We start from the raw sequence: 19,128 nt of genomic DNA, 5'->3' as shown, positions 1-19,128 counted from the left end.
CATACGCGGGCAGAACGCGGAGTAGGCAGCGGCCTCAGACATTAGCTTCCGTTTTATGATCGGCGCCAAGTCCCCCAGGTCGGCGGCGCTCGACAGTCAAAAATGTTAACAGAAAAGGTGAGAGGCAATTTATTTGCAGAGAAAAATTGATTCAATAAGCAGCATGCACCGTGTCCCTGACCAGTGTAGACACCGAACATTTGTGAGGAGCGTGAAACGATCCAATATGTGAACCTACCTGACTAAAATAACGTTTGCGCGGGAAAATACAATAATTTAGTCTCTTGGTGAATCGATAGCTGTAGGGCTGGCCTGCTCCTTCGGGGGTGGTGTTAGAAAGTTAGAGGCTAAAGTAACATTTGTTCCAATAAACGATTACACAGCAGATGGCATGGATGATGAAGGTTTATTTTCTTAAATTAATAGGGCACAGTGCTTAATTTGAGCCGGTGGCTTCCGGTGCGGGTCACCGTCACTTAATTTTGAGGGCCGGCGCGGATTCTTCTGCCGCAAGTATTTACTGCCAGCAAAAGCCGCATGAGAAAGACGAGGAAGAGAAAAACGAAAAGCGTCACAAAGGGAGAAAGGTGCAAGAGTGAGCTGAATTGGGCAGGGAGTGGCTGTAAATGGATTGAAGAGGCCCGAGATGGCTTCAGGATTACGCTGCTTCAGTATTCCGTGTTCGCACATTTAATTGCAGCAGCCGCGTGTTTCAGAGGACAGCCTTGTGCACCTGCACGTTTTTTTTTACAAATTAAGCACTGATGGGGTAATGGCATGGACGTCAATGCACCCAAACACCGCTGCTTAAGTGATATTATACGATACTTACACATATACACACATTCACACTGAAGTGCACACTAAAATAAATACTCTCACCTGCTAGCAGGCACACAACATACATTTAGAAGCATTTTTTACTTAAATCACCTGCTATGAAAGGGCCTACTCCAGGTAATTGTACTCCATTTTTATTACAATAATAGAGAAAAATACATTACTATTCAGCATTAGTGAACAAGAAATTGACAGAAAACAAAGAGAGTAGAGCCCCAGCTGATGTCTTTAAGGACGAGCTGTCACTGCCCTGGTACTGAATTTGCCCCCTCTGAGGCCAGGGGTCACAAAGGCTGTGCCATGGGTAGCAAAGGGCATGCCAGGGGTCGCAGCTGCGACCCCCAAATGACTTCCCTGCCAAATGGGTGCAGTTATTAAAGAAGTGTGGTCTTTCTCTGGCTGTGTTAGATCCGCACAGACTAAAATGAGTCTGGGGCCAGATCAGTGGCTACCAGGAGTGTAATGAACAAAACATATTTAGCTTCAAATCTTATTCCACTCTTCATTTACCACAGGGCAAAACGAGGAAAACTGTTGGAAAAATGTTTGAATACACACTACACACTTTTTTTTCTGTTTACATATGTATTTCTCTACATTTATTTTGGCTCCTTTTGTAAGCATTTATACACGTGCGTGTTTATTCTGCAGAAAGCACGTTTTTTAAAGGTGTGCAGCCTTTCTCAAACTAGAGTGCTGACCAGTATGCAGAGGACATTCTCCCGGTGATGTTACATTAGTTCATTAAATATGACCCCAAACCGTTTATCCATCCAGTCCATTGCTAGGCGGACCTGCAGACACGATTACGTTTTTTAAACAATTAGCCATTATTGAACCCTTATTTTCAGTTTAATAAGTGTATATATTCAATTACATAAAGTTTCTACTGCAATTTATTGTAAGAATGGGTAAAAACCCAAATTGTGAGATTGATAGAAACATCATGTCTCGCTTGTAGGGCAGTTTGCAACAGAGAAACAAATACTGATTTTTAACTAACATTTTGTTTAAAAAAAAAAAACAAGTTAATTGATTAAGCACTACGCATGCTTTTTGCATACCAGGAAACATATTTTGCTCCAAACATAGTTTTGGCCCTTGTGGAAAAACGTCTTTACAATGTCACTAGAGCAAGCCCTATTTATTTAATGACCTACGGCCACATATGCAAAAGCATATTTGCAGTCGGAAACTGCCTGATCACAGAATCGGCTGTTCCCAACCACAAAACTGCTTTTCCATGTGTACAGATCACAAACTGCAATTGGTTAACATGTTACTGAATCACAATTTGTGTTCAGCGATCCAGTATTTGGAGAGGGCGTATTTAGGTAATCTCTCCCGATTACTGAATCAAAGTGGTATGTGTGAAAGCTTTCCGACCAAATAACGATTGCAAACCATTAATTTTCTTCAAGGGTGGGGGTCACCATTTGCAAATGGGAAGGGGTCCTCACGGTACCCATTCGGGGACATCTTAAGAAATTTGGGGTCCCTGGGCCAAATGTATATTGGGGGCCCCTTTTCGGACCAGCTTTGAATTTATGATCCAGTTTTAGCTCTTTCATCCATTCTTTGGCCAGGTCACTGACAGTGCACAGGCACACTAGTCCAAATTCTTAATGTATTGACATCTAATGTTCAGGGATAGTGACGTGTTCAGTGTGCAGGTGAGTTAAGCAGGCCGTCTCAGGACAGCCAAACCAACATGCGCACTGAGCTGTCTCCAACCCAAGCTGTGTTGCCAGGTTAGAGACAGCAGGCACAGGCTCCAAGTCTGCCTTGGAGCGCAAATCAAGGGCACTCAGACCATTCCTGATGCTGCCTCATGCTGCAGGCAGCATGAGAGCAGCCTTAGGATTGGCCACAGGGCAGGTAGGGAGTCTGTGCATGCCGTGGACAGTGGAGCCTGAAGAGCCAATGTGGCGAAGTGGCGGTAAGTGTTTTTGTTTTGTGTTGTTCTTTTGTGTAACCTCCACCCCTCCCGCCCCCCACTTTGTCCCGATACCAGCCACGACTGACACCGTTACCTCTTTGTCCTCCTAAAATCTTTTGTTCATTAGTCATGAATCATATCCATCTCTCAAAGATAGATTCAATCTTCGACAATAGCCCACCGGAGTTACATGAGCTAGGAAATGTGACCACATATTCCGCCCAACAAACACACTTCCCCGCAGCATACTCTGTTTCATTGCTGTCTTTCAGGACAGGCTATCTTGAAATAGGGGTAAGTCCCAAACAGTGGAGGTAAGGCACTGTCTGCCGCTTGTAACTGTTCTCCGTCCCCCGCTGGGCCTGTGTGGCTTCATTAGAGGCTGATTACACATTTGTTTTTTTTTTGCTCCCTGATTTTGCTAGAGATCCCAGGGGAGAGTAGTGGAACTTGGCGGTGCTGACTGCCCTTCTCCCAGATGCTTTGCAAGATTCGCCCACAGTGATGGGGCTGGAGTGGGATATGGCTTTCATGTGTCTATGGTTCTAGCATAACGATAGTAGGGGATTTTCAGTATGTTGTCCTCTGCTGATTTGGTTACATACTTAAGGAGAGTCTATTTAGCTGAAAGGAGTGTAAAGGGGCCATGAAGAGTGAACCAGTAAGCGTGCCTCTTGGGTCAATTCACAGTGAGTAAAAAAAATATAAAGTTTGTTTTAACTGATTTGTGCTTTTTGTGCTCCTATGTTTTCCCTTTCTGATTGGTTACAAAAAAAAAGAAAAAAGATAGCGGGGCATTGGAGAAAGAGAAAAGGAATTTGTCTTTCAGGAGTGTGAGGATTATTACATTAGATAGAGATGTGATTGATCAAATCTCTGCTTTATCATGATTAGAGATTTACCAGCCGGGTTGGCTGTATTCACGTGTTTCCCTCAAGGAATGAGGGTCTTCTCACTTCTCCATGGATGGAAAAAGGCACTCGAAGAGAAAGCCCACATCTGAGTACTCTCATATGATGAAGAAGAGAGGGGGAGGAGAAATGTGTCTGATCACTTCTCTTCCATTTCTACTCCTGATCAGCCTGGTATAATGTCTGCTGATGAAATTCAGAGAACAATAAATAGGGGAGTGGCAAAGCCTTCAGCTTCACAAAGTCACAAAGAAGAAGAGACATGATGTTCATCAAAATACTCTGGGATGCATTTTCTCATCAGTCTCTGATCAAACAGTGCAGCGTACCTCATCTTCAGGCGAATACATAAAGAGGGACGAGCCAAGATTTAGACCACATAAGAGGAATCTTGCGAATTCCAGTACTACCTGCTTTGGATGAGAGTCAGAATTCCTTTTCCCAATGTGATAGGCCCTTTACATTGCCACTACCTTTGAATGATAAGATTAAGGATCCTATCCCGAGATAGAGGAATGAAATGGATCATCTCGATGCATCTCACTTCTTGCAGAGGATGTATGTTCTTGCTAAAGAAATCATATCCCATGCAATCAAGATACACTCTGTACTTGCAGCTCTGATTGGCCGCACCTCTGTAAATCCTGGGGACTTCTCACAGTCTGATTCTGTAGGTCCGAAGACTGTAACTTTGCAAAAGAAAACTTTTGTAAAAAAAACACTTGGTACTTCGAGCCGTCATCCATGCACTTTTACTGCCCTGTTCCGCTCAAGGACTTTAAGGCCCATATTTATACTTTTTTAGCGCCGCATTTGCGTCATTTTTGACGCAAAAGCAGCACAAACTTACAAAATACAATTGTATTTTGTAAGTTTGCGCCGCTTTTGCATCAAAACGTGGCGCAAATGCGTTGCTAAAAAAGTATAAATACGGGCCTAACTGTTTAACAGTTTCTCTGCAGGAAGGACAGGACTGCTCAGATCTATTAACTAACATAGAACAATGGGTACATTTTTTAGGGTCGAGCCTGCTTTGCATGCGCTCACGCATGCGTATAGCAGGGAGACTCTTTAGTATTTAGAAAAGGGCTCCGAGCCCTGTCAACTTCACGTCAGTGCTTTTTATTGGTTCGTGGGCTTCCCTAGTTAAATCGGCTTGCTTTCATTGGTCGAAGGCACGCATAGGTCATGCCTTTTCTGGTGGCTAGCCCTCCTCGAGCGCAGCGACCAAGTACAGAAAACATGCGAGGCTCGCTGTTTTCCATCGGGCTGGTGGACTTTTTTTTAAACTAATTTACGAGCCCGATCTCCCTTGGCAGAAGTCGAGCGCTTTACCTACTTGATTTCACTTTTTCGGGTTATGTGCATAAATGCACTTTTGCCCGATAGGTGAAAAGTCGGGTTAGGAGTTTACAACGCGATCAGCTCTAACACGAGCAAACGCGAGACCCGATACATTGTAAATGCTTGTTTACATCAGATTTCTCCTGTGATGCTTCTTGGCACAAGGAAAAATGTAAATGTGAGCCTGGGAAATAACAGTGCTGAGAAGACTTCTTTACTGAGAATTCACTCCCTTGGTAAAACTATATGGAGAACAAATAGTCCAGATGCTAACAAAAGCCTTCAAAGATGGAAAAAATACCTTGCCCTACAAGGGCAATGTTTCGGATTCTTCAGGTCGTTGTATCTGCAGTTCTAATTAGAGATTTGTGAAGTCAACTGGACTTTCTTGCAGCAGGTGTTTCCAGCTTAAAAAAATATATGTATGTGTGTGTGTGTGTATGTATCTATCCGCATGTGTTTTACACAGACTTCTTTAAGAAGCACTGCTGCAAAGCCTGCTGGATGGCATTACACCAAATTTGGCAGGAAGCTAGATCTTGGTCTGCAGATTGTGCTTTTTGTGATTTTACGTAAATCTGTCCAGTAGTTTTTGAGAAATTAAGGTTTAGAAATAATTGTACATCTGGATGGTTGGGTCCTCGAGAGGCTCACAAGAGTTTCATGTGAGAGCAAATTTGAAATTAGAGTTCTCTGATTATTCCCCATGGGTTATCTCACTCCCGTGGGATCAGGATCAGACTTGCCCGCCAGCGAGGGTTCTGATTGGCTGCCAGCGACCCGAAAAAAATGTTGCTGGCAGCCATTACGGGACTAAAGGACCAAGGGCCATATGTATGAACACTTTTTCCCATAGACACAGAATGGGTAAAAACCTTTGCTACATCTGGCCTCAAGTCCCCAGTCTTGAATGTATAAAAACAAAAAACAATATAAGGGGGCATGGTAGGGCTCCCCTTTCCCCTAAGAGTCATGGGGAGGACCCAGAGGTATCAAAGTAATAAAAAAAATCTGCAGTTTTTGCCATAATCCTTGGGAACTCCTGTAGGATTGTGGCAAAAACAAACAAAAATATGGTGGCTACCTTTTTAGGGTCGAGCGCACAAGCGCTCCGTCCCTGTTGTAATCTCTCTTTGGGCTTTTAACCACACCCATGTCACGCATTTCACTTTCATTGGTCCTTGGGCTTGCTTTTTAAAATCCGCTGGATTTCATTAGTGAAAGGCATGCATATGTCATGCCTTTTTCGGTGTTTAGCCCTCCACGAGTACACTGGCCAACTACTGAAAACATACGAGGCTACATGTTTTCAGCCTGATTTCCCTACTACTTTATCTTTTTATTTTCCACGCAGCGCAATCGCGCTCAGTTTTTTTGTTTTCAATTCCAGCGCGACCACGCTGCGTTTTACAAAGTGCGATCCCGCTAGTTTTTTTTCTATTAATTTGTGTGGCAAGAAAAGTCCGGTTAGGAGTTTACAATGCTAATAGCTCTAACTTGAGCAAATGTGACACCTGCTGCATTGCAAATGCTTGTTTTGTATATGGGTCGGAGGGTGAGTATGGCCCATCCCTGGGGCCATTTAGATTATTTAAGATTATTTAAGGAGAGGGGTGCACATCCCCTAGGGCCTAATCTATTTTATAATGAGAAGGATGCTTGCATCGCCCCTCCCAAGCCAATTTCAGTCCAAAGGACCCATCACCCGGGGCCCAATATCTTTATTAAGGGGAGCTGGCGCAGGGCTTTTTCCCCAAGCTTTATTCGACCCAAGGATGCATCCCCTGAGCCCAATGTGTTTAAAAGGGGAGGGCCCCCTCCCTGAGCTTTAGAGAGACCCTGGGGACCCCATCCCCCAGGATCAACACTTACAACAAAAGGGAGGGGTGGTCATGCGGCCACCCCTCCCTGAGACTATAAAGGCCCAGGGATTGCATCTGCTGTGGACCAGAGCATATTGCTGTGTCCAGGGGAGTCCACCACCAAGACACAGTGGTTTCCCTGCCCGCACTGGCGTCGGCAGGGCAACTTGTTTTTGCTCCCATCTGGCGAAAGCATTTTCAAATCTTCTGCCAACCAAGAGCAAACAGAAAGTCTGCTCCCAGCAGACGGGAGCTTTAAAAATGCTCCCACTGGTTGGAAGCAGACTTTTCTTCTGTGGCTCCCATCAAGAGAGACAGGCGCAGATAGCTGCTCCTTCAGAGAGGATTCAATTTTGGTTCCTGCAGCATGTGGGGAGCCAGCTTGGTCCACATGAGCCCTGAGGTTCCCTTGAACAGCCCCCAATGTGATGTTTGTGGGTGGCCAAAGAGGGCAAAGGCCCCCCTTCCTCTTTAAAATGTGTTTTGTTTTTTACAATTCAGTTTTGAAAAATGATCTGAAATCCACAATGGAGGTGACTGCATCATTGATTTATTGAGATGCAATCTCTTCTGCAGTGACTGTCGAGGACGAGTAGGCTGTTTCTTGTTGTCTCCTGGTCTAAGAGCTGAGTCCATGGTTCTCCATTTTTATTAAGTATGCAAATACGCAAAATTACCTACAAACTCCACCCGTTGGTTCCACCCCTTCCACGTTAGTAGTATGCAATGGTTTTCCTGCAATTGTCCAGGCTAGCGACATCTTAACTTACCAAAGTGACCAGAGCACATTCCCTGTAGTTTTTGATGATGCATTCTTGATGCAGAGGAAAATGAGGACATATCCAATTAACAAAGCAGCAAGTACTTCATATAATACAGAAGAAATACCCTTGTTTGGTGGAGGTTCACTCTTTATCTGTAGTCTCATCATCTTTTCTATATGAAGATTGATGTTGTCACTGGTTTCTTTTTTATTATTATTGCTTGGGATTCAGTACAGACCAATATTCATGGTATTCGACAACTTTGCATTATTGTGCCATAAATACCATAAATACTATAAAAAACAAATTAATATACAAATGCACAGTGTAACAGACCTCTAATCAACCAATAAAGTAACAGTGCAATAACATTTTCAACAATTTCAGCTTATAAATTGTGGTATGAATACACAGTACGATAAAGCATTAATTAACCAAAAGAAGTTACAGTGCAATAGCAATTTCAACAATATTAGGCATCTAGCTGGCAATTCATGAAATGACCTGGGCCAGGTAGGGGCCCTCATTTCAGAATATATAACCAAATAAAGTGACGATACAATCCCTGCTATATTTTACAACAACGAAAGAGTCCACAAATAAATGCAGGCGAAGCCATAAGAATGGGCGGCCCCTAATTAAAGAGTGATATAAAGTGACAATGCAGATAAAGTAAAAAGAACACATTTTGTACAGGGGTGAGTGTTTGCATTGTTTAGCATTCCGTCCATTATCTGTTCTTTTTGCTTTTGTCACCCTAAGTCAGAAGGACATGCCCAGATGTGGGTCCTTTGCTCACTGTGCCACTGGATTCAAGCTAGCCTGGCTGATGAAGGGTGATACCCTGATACCGGTCCCAGGATGCTTGTTTCCGGTCCAGGGAGGACCTAGCTTGGCAGTTCTAGCTGGACTGTTCCAATGGGGAACAGGGTCAAGACTGATTTGCATATGGTTGTGTCTAAACTGGGGTGTCGTGGTGGGCAAACAAATGATTGATTAAACCCAGATTCTTGTTACTGGAGGTGAATTTTTGCATTGTTCAGCGTTCCATCGATCATCTGTTCTTTTTGCTTTTAATGCAGATAAAGTGACAGTGCCTGCTAGCATAATACCTAATGCTGTCAGGAAGAACGGGTGTCCCCAATTAGCAAATGATATAAAGTGACAATGCACATAAAGTGATAATAAAGAGTGAAGCATAATGCCTAATGCTATCAAGATGACCCAGGGTTAATAACTAACAGTGGCAAGAAAAAACACAGGCTTTTGGTATAAAGTGCCTGTGCAGTGGTGAGGTGGATCCCTTCAATACCTTTACAACTAAGTGGAAATACGTTAATAATACAAATCACTACATCTACCGGTTCAGCAATCGACCACAGAGTAAAGTGCAAGTGCAATCCAGAATATGCCAAAAATACTAGAAAACCTAAACAAAGATATGCTTCGTTTTCTTTCCCTTCGTCTTGCTCCTCTTTCCCAAGAATATGCCCCAAAAATCTTTTACACTGATCTAACTTATTCAGGCGAGCAAAATACCATTGTTCTCTTCCACTGATTTTTCTCATTTTCTTTACCCATTCTCAAATGTAGATTTCTGTGGAGACTTCCAGTGGCTCGTATTAATAGCTCGAGCTACCAGAATAGAGATATAAATAAATTTGGAACCCAGTTCCTTAGCCTGTGAAGGAAGGGTGAGGCCAAATAGAATAGTACTGGGTGTGGGTTTGACCTCATAGACCAGCTTGAGTGAGAGGAGTTCAAAAATCTGCAGCCAAAACCCGGAAATGACTTTACAGATCATAAACATATGTCCCCAGTCACCCACACCTTTCCACTTAGGCCATCTTCTTGTGTCTGTAAGGAACATTCTATTTAGCTTTTTTGTGTTAAAATAAAGCCTCCAGGTATTCAAAAACATCATCCTCTAAAAATGAGCCACCCGCAACAGTGTAAAACTGTACTCGAAGTATTTGGAGCAGCTTTCAGCATTGATCTCAAGCACATATCAACCATTTACTCCAGATGTTTACAGACCGGGGGAAGGGGAATTGCCCAGACAAAACTCTTTATACCAAAAAATCAGAGAGTCATTCACATTCTATGACCAGAAAAGTTCCCCAGCCAACCCCGCTGAGCAATTAGTGCCATATAATGGGAGACTGCTAAGAACAGAGACCACAGACCTCATTACGAACCTGGCAGTCACAAGACCGGAATATTCGCAGATGTAAAGCAATGGACTCAAGAATAAAAGTCCTTAGGCTGGGAAGGGCTAAACCCCACTCTGTCTTGGGAAGTTGGAGTATTTTTAAGCAGACCCTGGGAGATGTATTGCCCTATATAAATAATACAAAATCTCCTCTCCAGCTTACGGAAAAACCTTCTGTTAATTTGCACGTAATATGTATTAATGGTAAAAAGGGGTTGAACCGACAAGTTTATAAGTGTTATCCGTCCAATCATTGAGATGGGAAGTAATTTCCAAAGAGCAAATAAAGAGCAGATCTTTGAAAGAAGGGGGGCAAAATTTAAGCAATAATTATCCAAGACCGTGTCGGAACAGAATATCCCCATATATCTTTTTGGATGTGAATGATAATTTTGCCTAACCGCCGCAGGCAATATCTCAGCAGAGGTGTTAATCAGCAGTGACTCAGTTTTTGATTGATTTATTTTATAGCCTCCCAGACAGGTGTACCTCTGAATAACTTGCAAAACTGTCACTATATTCAATTTATATGGGTGTAAGTAGGGCCACATTGTTCATGTATTATTTTATTTTTGTTGCACCCAAGAAAGGATGATTGGTGCCACCGTGTGATCATATATATTGAGCAATGGGTACTATGAATAAGGCAAATAGAGTTGGAGAAAGGGGGCAAATCTGTCGGGTCCCCTGAATGGGGAACACCGTTTCCACATTGTCATTGTTTATTAATATGTGGACAGACATGTCTATATAAAGTCTGGCTATTGAACCTGAGAGCTGGGGCGGGAAATTACATTTCTCCAAGATTTTAAACAAAAAATCCCAGCTCACAAGGTCAAAAGCCTTCTCCACATGCAGCAAGATCACTACAGAGGGAATATTATCTGTGGCAATCAGGTTCTCAATCTATGGCCTTTTATAAAACCACACTTATCAGAATGAATTAATAACCTCATTACTACATTAATATGACTTGATAGAATTTTCGTGCCGCGCTTGCAATCAGTGTTTTAAAATGTAATTTGGCCAATACGAGGATGTGGTTAACTCATCCATCCATTTCTTTTAAAAACTTACTAAAACTCCTTTCTTAAAGGAGTGTGGAATAGAGCCCCCAGCTGAGATAGAATTGAACAAATCAGAGAGAGGATCAGCTAATAAAGTGCAAAAGCGCTTATAAAATTGTGCCCCGATACTATCGTCCCCCCCGAGCCTTTGACCCTGGGAACTCTCTTATGGCCCCTTTAACCTCTGCGGCAGTGATTGGACAAGTCATCAGATCCTCAGCTTCTCTGCTTAACTCTGGTAGATGAACTTCCTGCCAGAGCCGGGCCCCATGAGCCAGAATCTGCCTTATAAAGTGGATCATAGTGACGTAGACATTTTTGCCCAAATCTTCCCAATATGCCTTTCTGTCTCTTTCGAGTCCGGATCCTTTATTCCAGTAGTTACATTTTGGTTATATTTTTTTATCTTGGGCATCCAGGCTAGGAAGTGACCCATTTTCTCCCTGATTTCTGTATGAAGATGCTCCAAGAAAAATCAGTTTGCCAAAGTTACACATTCACAAGGTAAACAGATAGATTACTTAGTGGTTCTTTATGCAACTGTAGTGTACAGTGTACACTAGACAACCAACGGTTAAAATGGCATCTTGGTGAGATAAAAAGATCTGGTTTCGTTTAAATACAACTTAGAAATTCACCGGAAAAAAACAAAGGTTAAACAGACAATATAGTTAGGTGAATATGTCAGTGACAACATTAACGTTTTAAACTAAAAAAATAAATTCACCAGTTATGGTGGGCAGAGCTAACTATAACTTGCGCCCCTGCCATGCACATCTTATGACCTCATATTACATCACTCATTACATGTCTTATGACATAATTTATTACATTACTAATGACAACTTAAATAACATCGTAAATGACACCATTATTGACATCAATGAGAAAACTGTTCTCTACGAATATAAGGAGAATTCTTGCTGCACACCAAGAGATCCTTTTTGCTGTTGAATGTGGTCCAATTCAACACAATAAATTCAATGTCTTTATTCTTTCCAGATCTCAAAATGTTCATTACAATTACCATGGCTATATTTACTAGTCTTTCTTCTACATGTAAATTTCAATATAAAATGATCCTATATTTTTTACATAGCTGTAAATATTTCTCTAATCTTGCAGTATAGAAACAGACTTCTCCATCTTTTTTCCATTTTTTGCTAAACTTTTGCTAGTAGTTTTGTTTAGTTTGTGAGTCTCGACTTTGGGGCTCATTATGATATTGGCGATAAATAATGCCGACCGCGCGGTGATGGCCGCCAACATACCACCATGGAGGCTACCATCTGTCTGCCATATTATGAGCACTGCATGACTTCCGCCATAATAAGGGTGGAAATCCAGCAGTGCTCATGGTGGTGGACGGTGGTAAGCTGGCATTGCTAAACCAGCCCCGCCCCTCCTGAAGGACTCCGCCAGCCATATTATGGCCAGTAATACAGCCTGGTGGTGTTCTGCAGGTGGGCGTTGTTAGCGGTAGCAGTGCCCCTTCCCGTTCTCTGCCAGACGACCTCCTAGCCGGACAAGGTAAGTTAGGTGTTTGACAGGGGATGGGATGGGAGGGTGGAGGGTGTTGTTTGTGTGTGTGTCTGAGTGTGTGTGTGTGAATGCATCTGTGTGTGTTGTATTGTATGTGTGGTTGTATGCGTGTGAGTGAATGAGTGAAAGAATGGTGAAGTAAGTGCATGTTTGAATGTCAGTGTGATTGTGTGTCAGAATGTGTGTGAGTATGCCTGGAAGTATGTGTGTATGAATGTGTGTATGCCAGTGTGTGCATGAATGCGTGTCTGCCAGTGTAGGTTCATGGGAGTATGAGTGGTGTGTGTGGGTGTCTGTGTGCGTGTATGTGGGGAGGGGGGGAGTGGGCCGGAGGGGGGTTATTTTGTGTATCAGGGGTGGGGGGGTGAGTTTGGATGGAGGGGGCGTCAGATGAGTGTTGGGGGATGGGGGAGTCGCCAACGGGTGACTGGGAAAAAATTCCCTGTCACCGGCAGGGCTAACGCCACAAAAACCATGGTGGTAGGCCGGTTGATAATGCCATGGGTGGTACTATGTTCGCCGCCGGGCTGGAGATAGACATCTTTGACCCGGTGGCTCATACCGTCATGGCAGTATGAGTGGAGAAGTGGCGGGCTGGCTGCAGCCAACCTGCCAATCTCATAATGTGGCTGGATGACCCGCCAGCCTGTTGGCGGTATACCGCCCCATTAACCCTGGCGGTCAGAAGAGCGCTGGGGTCAAAATGAGGCCTCCATTCATTACAATTCAGATGTACAATTTCTTCTTTTTCCAGATGTAGCATTTCATTATACAATTGAAAACACATTACAGTTGGCATAAAATAAACCCTGGGTTGTGATTGTGAAAGAAGATAATGCATAACTTGAACAGGTGAATAAAGGTTAGGGAATAATTTACTTATATTTTGTTCCCTTATCCTAATCTTTGTTTGTTTAGTCACAATGCTAGGGCAAACGTCTTTTATTATCTTGGCATATTCCTCATTTTTAACTTGCCTCAGATAGTTCTCTGGAAGTTAAATGTAACACTGCCTACACTTCCTACAGAATTCTGTGTTTGGTCCTGCAAAAGTTTCTTGAGTATTGGTTCACCTATTACAGGTGTACGTTGTAATGAGTCTCCTAAAACATTGATATGTTTTCCTCCAAAGAGCACAACAACTGGTCTTCTGAGTACTTCTTGCACATGCAAGTGAATAAATACCAACATCAAGTTTGAAACCATGCTGACTTCATCTATGATCATACCTTTTAATTTTTAAGTACTCTCCCAAGTTCTTGGCATGTATCAGCAAAAATCAGCATTCAGTATTAAATATTCCAATTTCTTATTGTGCTCCAAAGGTAGTAACAGTAGACATTACAAGCTGATTCCTTTGATGGATGTGCTTCTAAGCCAGTTTGGGCAGTAACTACACGGGATAAATTGGAGGTAGTAATTGGACGTAATCAGTAATTACTTCATTAAGAAAGCTTTTGCCAGTTCCTGTTTGACCACTCACATATTGTAATGTTGGTTCAAAACTACTGCAGTCACTTAATCCATTTCATGTTGAAGCCCATGATCTACTGGATAATTATAGTTGCTTGCAATTTAATTGAGGTACTAAGTATTCCAATTTATGTATGTTTTTAACATCCTCCATTGCATGTTGAACCTCCTCCATGGCATCCAGAGCCTCAGCATCAATAACTAGTTGTCCAAGTGTTTCAACAGTCCTGGAGGACTTGATCCAGTTGTATTAGTTGATGAATATTGTCTTGAATTTGTGCTTTAATATTATTCTCTTCCTCTGTTTCTTGTTTCAACATTTGCAATTATGTTTAAAATTGCGGCAATGTCATTTTTATAAACATTAAATGCACTGTCATTGGATTCAAAGGCACCTGCAATGTCCTTTTCTCTGCGTCATGGTTTAAAAAGCTGAAGAAGTACTAAATAGAAGAATTCTTTCTTTTCGCTGGTGTCCCAATTCAGTTAGTGATGAATAATAAGTGTAGTTTTAGAATGACGTATCAAACAGCTATTGATCCCTTCAAATCAAAATTTGCCAGCGTTAATATCTTCTGCCATATGTGTGCAGACCTGAGCAACTTCATAGAGCGATAGTTCTTCTAACAATAGACTTCTCTTTGGGTAAAATAGGGCAAACAAATTTGTTTTCAAACAGTACTTGTTTGTGGCATCAAAATGTGCTAAGTATTTAATTTCAGAAAGGCTTTTTAGAACTCTCCATTGTAACAATGACAAGCCTAACATAAGCCACATGATTGCCTGTGATTTACTATATAAACTTGAGGATCTCAAATGGTCACATGCTTCATAGCTACTGACGTCACAGTGAGATAGCATTTGGAGGCTAAGTCCATACAATCTTTTAGTTAAGGATTGCAGGGCAGATTTTGCCATACTTCTTTTATATCAGTTTTCTTTCTTTGTAATGTAAGAAGTGTCATAGCAAGCACCGCTATATAGATGTCTGCAGCAAACGGTATATCCATGTTAGCATCCCACAAATGTAGAAGCCACAAAGTTATACTGTAGTTTTACAAGAGAGTCATTGCAGATGGCATGGTATTTGCAAATATCATATCTTTCTTCTGCAAATAGAAAGTGTCAGATTTCACCATTCAATTCTTTCCTCATTTTCAGTTTTCTCAACCAGATCAATCATTTGCTTCTTATAATGTGTTCTTCAGGAAAAGATGCAAATCTGATTAGGTATTTCAGAAATGGTTTCTTCAAGTTGAAGACTTTCCATTTCGCTATTAGCTAAGCCCAGTTATGGATTGTCTGATTTATTCTAAAGTAAAGGCAACCTCTGGACAATTATTGTTATCAGAGAGTGATTATAAGTTTTTAGATTGAATGTAGTCCATAGTATTGTTGACTTTTGCTGGACTAAAGTGATATAGGGCGTAATTAAATAGTTCCAATGGCAACTATGGTGTTTTCACAAAGTATAAAGTGCACACATGTTTTCTTACTGTTGAATGATGCGTGAAGAGCATTTTAGTATGGTGCAATGTTGGGTCACACATGTGATTTTGAGGCAAGCTAAAGAATATCCTTGTAGGTTTTCAAAAAAGTCGGAGTGGGCAGACATCAAAGGTTTGTATTAGTTCGATCTTTTTAAGTAGTGATGACTTTTTAGATGTTATTAGGAAAGTCATTAGCTTGACAGTTGATCAATATGTATTATTACAAATAGAAGTGCAATTTCATTCACATATGGGCTTTGTATTTTTCCACCCACCTGCAAATCTTGGGTAGATATAGTTTGTTTGTTATCTTTTGTTGTTTTTCTTTCCTTATTATATTCCCATGTAAGACTTCATAACAGAGGTCCTCATTAGTGACTAAAAGGACAGTTATTATGTTGATGGTAGCTTTGTTCATGAAAGTATGGTTCAGGGCAAAAGGTATGTCTTCAAATTTCCTTGAAAAATGCTGCAGAAGTTTAGTCTTGTTAGTTATTTCCTACACGATATGTACTTTATAGGTTGACATTAAAAGGTCCAGGGTTTTGATGTGATTCATTTGAAAATGAACAGTTGTCTTTTGACATCAAATGTTTTTTCAACAAGATTTTGAACATATTGTTTCTATGTGATTTATCTGTCTTTTTTTTTTTTAAAGGAAGTGTTTGAAGCAGATTTAAAGGACACAAATTTTATAATGCTTTGAAATGATATTCCTAATTGTGACTCTTCTTGTAAAACTGCATCATTAGTCACAATAAGCATGAATGTGTTTGCTGAATTTGCTAACTGCTAATATTATTCTTTCTGTCTGATCAACCTTTTTAATGGTATAGTTATAGTGTTCACAAGCAGTAGAAACATTGCACGTAATGGTACCTGCAGTATTGCTTTTCTGTGGGCATCCTCCATCTGTTTGTTCAATTATGGTATTTCTCCTTTCGCTGTACTTTTTAATTTGCTTTTCCAAGTGTTATTTTCTTAAATCTTGGCAAAAGACCTGTAGGACACAGATAAACAAGCAGTGGTTAAAACAGTGTTTTCATAATGGAAGTGTTATTTTTTTATCTGTATAATTTTGCAAACAGTATTTCACAAAGAACTGTACGTGTAGTAGGTAGAAATATATCGATGGAGGTGATGAGGTATACATCTCAATTTCTCTGTTATGTCTTTCAAGAAGAAATAGAGCTGTGTTGTTTTCCGGTAGTCATCAGAGTTTCTGTGGGTGTTGGTGGTTTTTAGTAGATTTGGGCTGTGTTTATAAGCCACTTTTAGTTGTAATCCAGCCAGAAGATGCTTTACTGATTCATTGTGTTTGTTATGAATTTCCCTATTTGTTTCAATAGATCTGTGTATTTATTCTTATCAGGCTGTTTTTATAGCCCAATCTGCGGTAATAACCAATCACACAAATTGTAACGTCTTTATTGTATTTATTATGTTTTTTCTATTGGCCGTTATTGCAATGCTACCATAAATGGTTGTTTCAGATGTCATTGTAATACTTGTGAAAATGCATATGTGCACTCTAGTTTATTTTGTGGCATCTTTCTGTTGTTTTTGGTAGTATGTTGCTATATAAGCAGCTCAATTTATATTTAAATAAATAATTGAGTTCTTTGCAAAATGAAGTTGTTGATGTAATGTACTGTTTTAGTAGGCAGTCATCTAACAGTGTATATATATTTGTTTGTGTGGCTCCCTGTTCATCATTTTTATACAGTTAGTGCAGGTGCAAGATGGTCTGTGTATGGCTTGTTGGGCACAGTTTTATTTGTTTTAGGCCAGGTAGCATGGTTTTAAGGGTAGTTTAGGAATGAATGGAGTAGACATAACATGGATCAGAAACGATGTTTGAGATAGATTCAGTGACTCCCTGTACTTTTGTCCCTTAGTGCATGTGACCAGTCTCACTTTCTAATTATTCATGTGGTGGTAATTATATCAGTCACTTAACTGGAGTGAGGCCATATATTGGCATGAAGGAGACATTTTCCACCTTAATGTCTATTTTTTCAAGCACACATTTTGGCCCTCATTTTGAGTTTGGCGGGCGGCAGAGGCTGCCTGACAAACTCTTTAGGATGGAGAACCGCCACTCTGGGTTTCTGCCCGCTGACCCTATTACGAGTTTCCCACTGGGCCAGCGGGCGGAAACAGCGTTTCAGCCTGCTGGCCCAGTGGGAAACAAGACACAACATTGATGATGGCTCGTTATCAAGCCGGCGGCAATGTTGCGGAGCTTTGGGTACAATAGCACCCGTCGCGCTTTTCACCGCCCGTAATTTGGGCAGTGAAAAGCATGATGGGGCTGTCCATGGGGGCCCCTGCACTGCTCATGTCAAGTGCATGTCAGTGCAGGGCCCCCCTGTCTCCCCTAGCCTTCGCATGGCGGTGGGACAGCCATGCAAAATCCGTCAGAGAGGGGAGCTCAGCCCTGGCGGATTAAGACCGCCGGCACCGCCAGGCTGTCGACTGGTGGCAACCTGGCAATACTGGCAGTCGGACCGTGGCGACTCCACCAGGGTCATAATGTGGAGGCCAGACCTCTGTTTTGGCAGCGGTCTGACCTCCACTGCAAGTCTGGTGGTCCTAGGACCGCCAGACTCGTAATGAGGGGCTTTGTCTTCTCCAACATTTTCCAGAGACAAAAGTGGAAGAGGTTGAATGCTACAGAATTGAAAAAGAAGACTCAAAGACACGTCAAACAAAACAGTCATACGTTTTTATTTGGATAGAAATTTTTCTGGTGTAGCACTATATCCTCATCATGGTGTTCATTTTACAGCCTAAGGAGATCATGTTTTCCTTTCAAATCTGAAATCGTGGATTCAGTGCCATATATAAATATGTTTTTTTCAAGAACAAACAAAGGCTCTTTTATGAGTTAATGTATGTTGTGTGTAATGTATTTTTTCATATGTAATTTGTATGTGCATTTTTAGATACTGTGGTACATCCCGGATAGTTTTGGAGTACTACAGTGCTACTCTAAAGCCATTATTAAAAACAATATACATATTAAAAAATGTTTTGCTATGTCTAGAACCTATGATAAAGAGGCTCACATTCTTTCCTTTAGTTGAGTTTACCATTGGTAAACCTGAATTTACATGTGAATACAAAATATAGAACACAGCCGCAGTGGTGGGTGGTGACACTCAATAGTGGAGTGTCAATGAGCTGAGTGCCAGTCTAGTGGCAGGCACTGTATTAAATCACAATGCCTTTAGACTCACATTCCAAAGCTCTTAATCATGGCTTGGTATTATAATGAGCCGTGATTGAGAGCTCTGGAATTAACTCTGAAAGCAATGCAACTTTCTCACAGTGCCTGTCAGTGGGCCAAAAATATAAAAATATAAAGAATAATGCACTCATCCACGTTCCTGCTCCTCGTCCTCGTATTAACTGCAGTTAGCGCGACGGCACCTCATGGAGCCTCAGCCAGCACCGTCCTCTAAATCTTGATACTGCAGATGAGCAGCACCAGGATTGGCTGGAGCAAGCTGCCTCAAAGCTCCATCAAGCAGAAGTGGCCTATGCCTGCTGAAAGCTTTACACTGCACATGTAAGGCTCGCTGTCGTGAGGCAGCCGGCCAAACTGACATGCACCATGTAAACTGGTGGAGTGAACACCACTCCCCTGCTGTCAGTCAGCAGCAATGCCCCGCCTCAAAC

At 41.6% G+C, this 19,128-nt stretch overlaps 1 long non-coding RNA gene across 1 annotated transcript in view; it reads right to left on the bottom strand.

The window, feature by feature from the left end:
- LOC138247205 (uncharacterized) overlaps positions 1-16,438 on the bottom strand; it is a 40,956-nt gene extending 24,518 nt beyond the window's left edge. The window contains exon 1 of the long non-coding RNA XR_011194361.1: positions 16,324-16,438. This is a non-coding gene — a long non-coding RNA (uncharacterized lncRNA). The remainder of the gene's footprint in view (positions 1-16,323) is intronic.
- Positions 16,439-19,128: the final 2,690 nt, after the last annotated feature.

This window comes from Pleurodeles waltl, chromosome 7 (genome assembly GCF_031143425.1).
Source record: "Pleurodeles waltl isolate 20211129_DDA chromosome 7, aPleWal1.hap1.20221129, whole genome shotgun sequence".
Taxonomy (NCBI): Eukaryota; Metazoa; Chordata; class Amphibia; order Caudata; family Salamandridae; genus Pleurodeles; species Pleurodeles waltl.
Note: the sequence above shows the minus strand (reverse complement) of the source record. Positions and strands in the feature narration are given on the sequence as shown.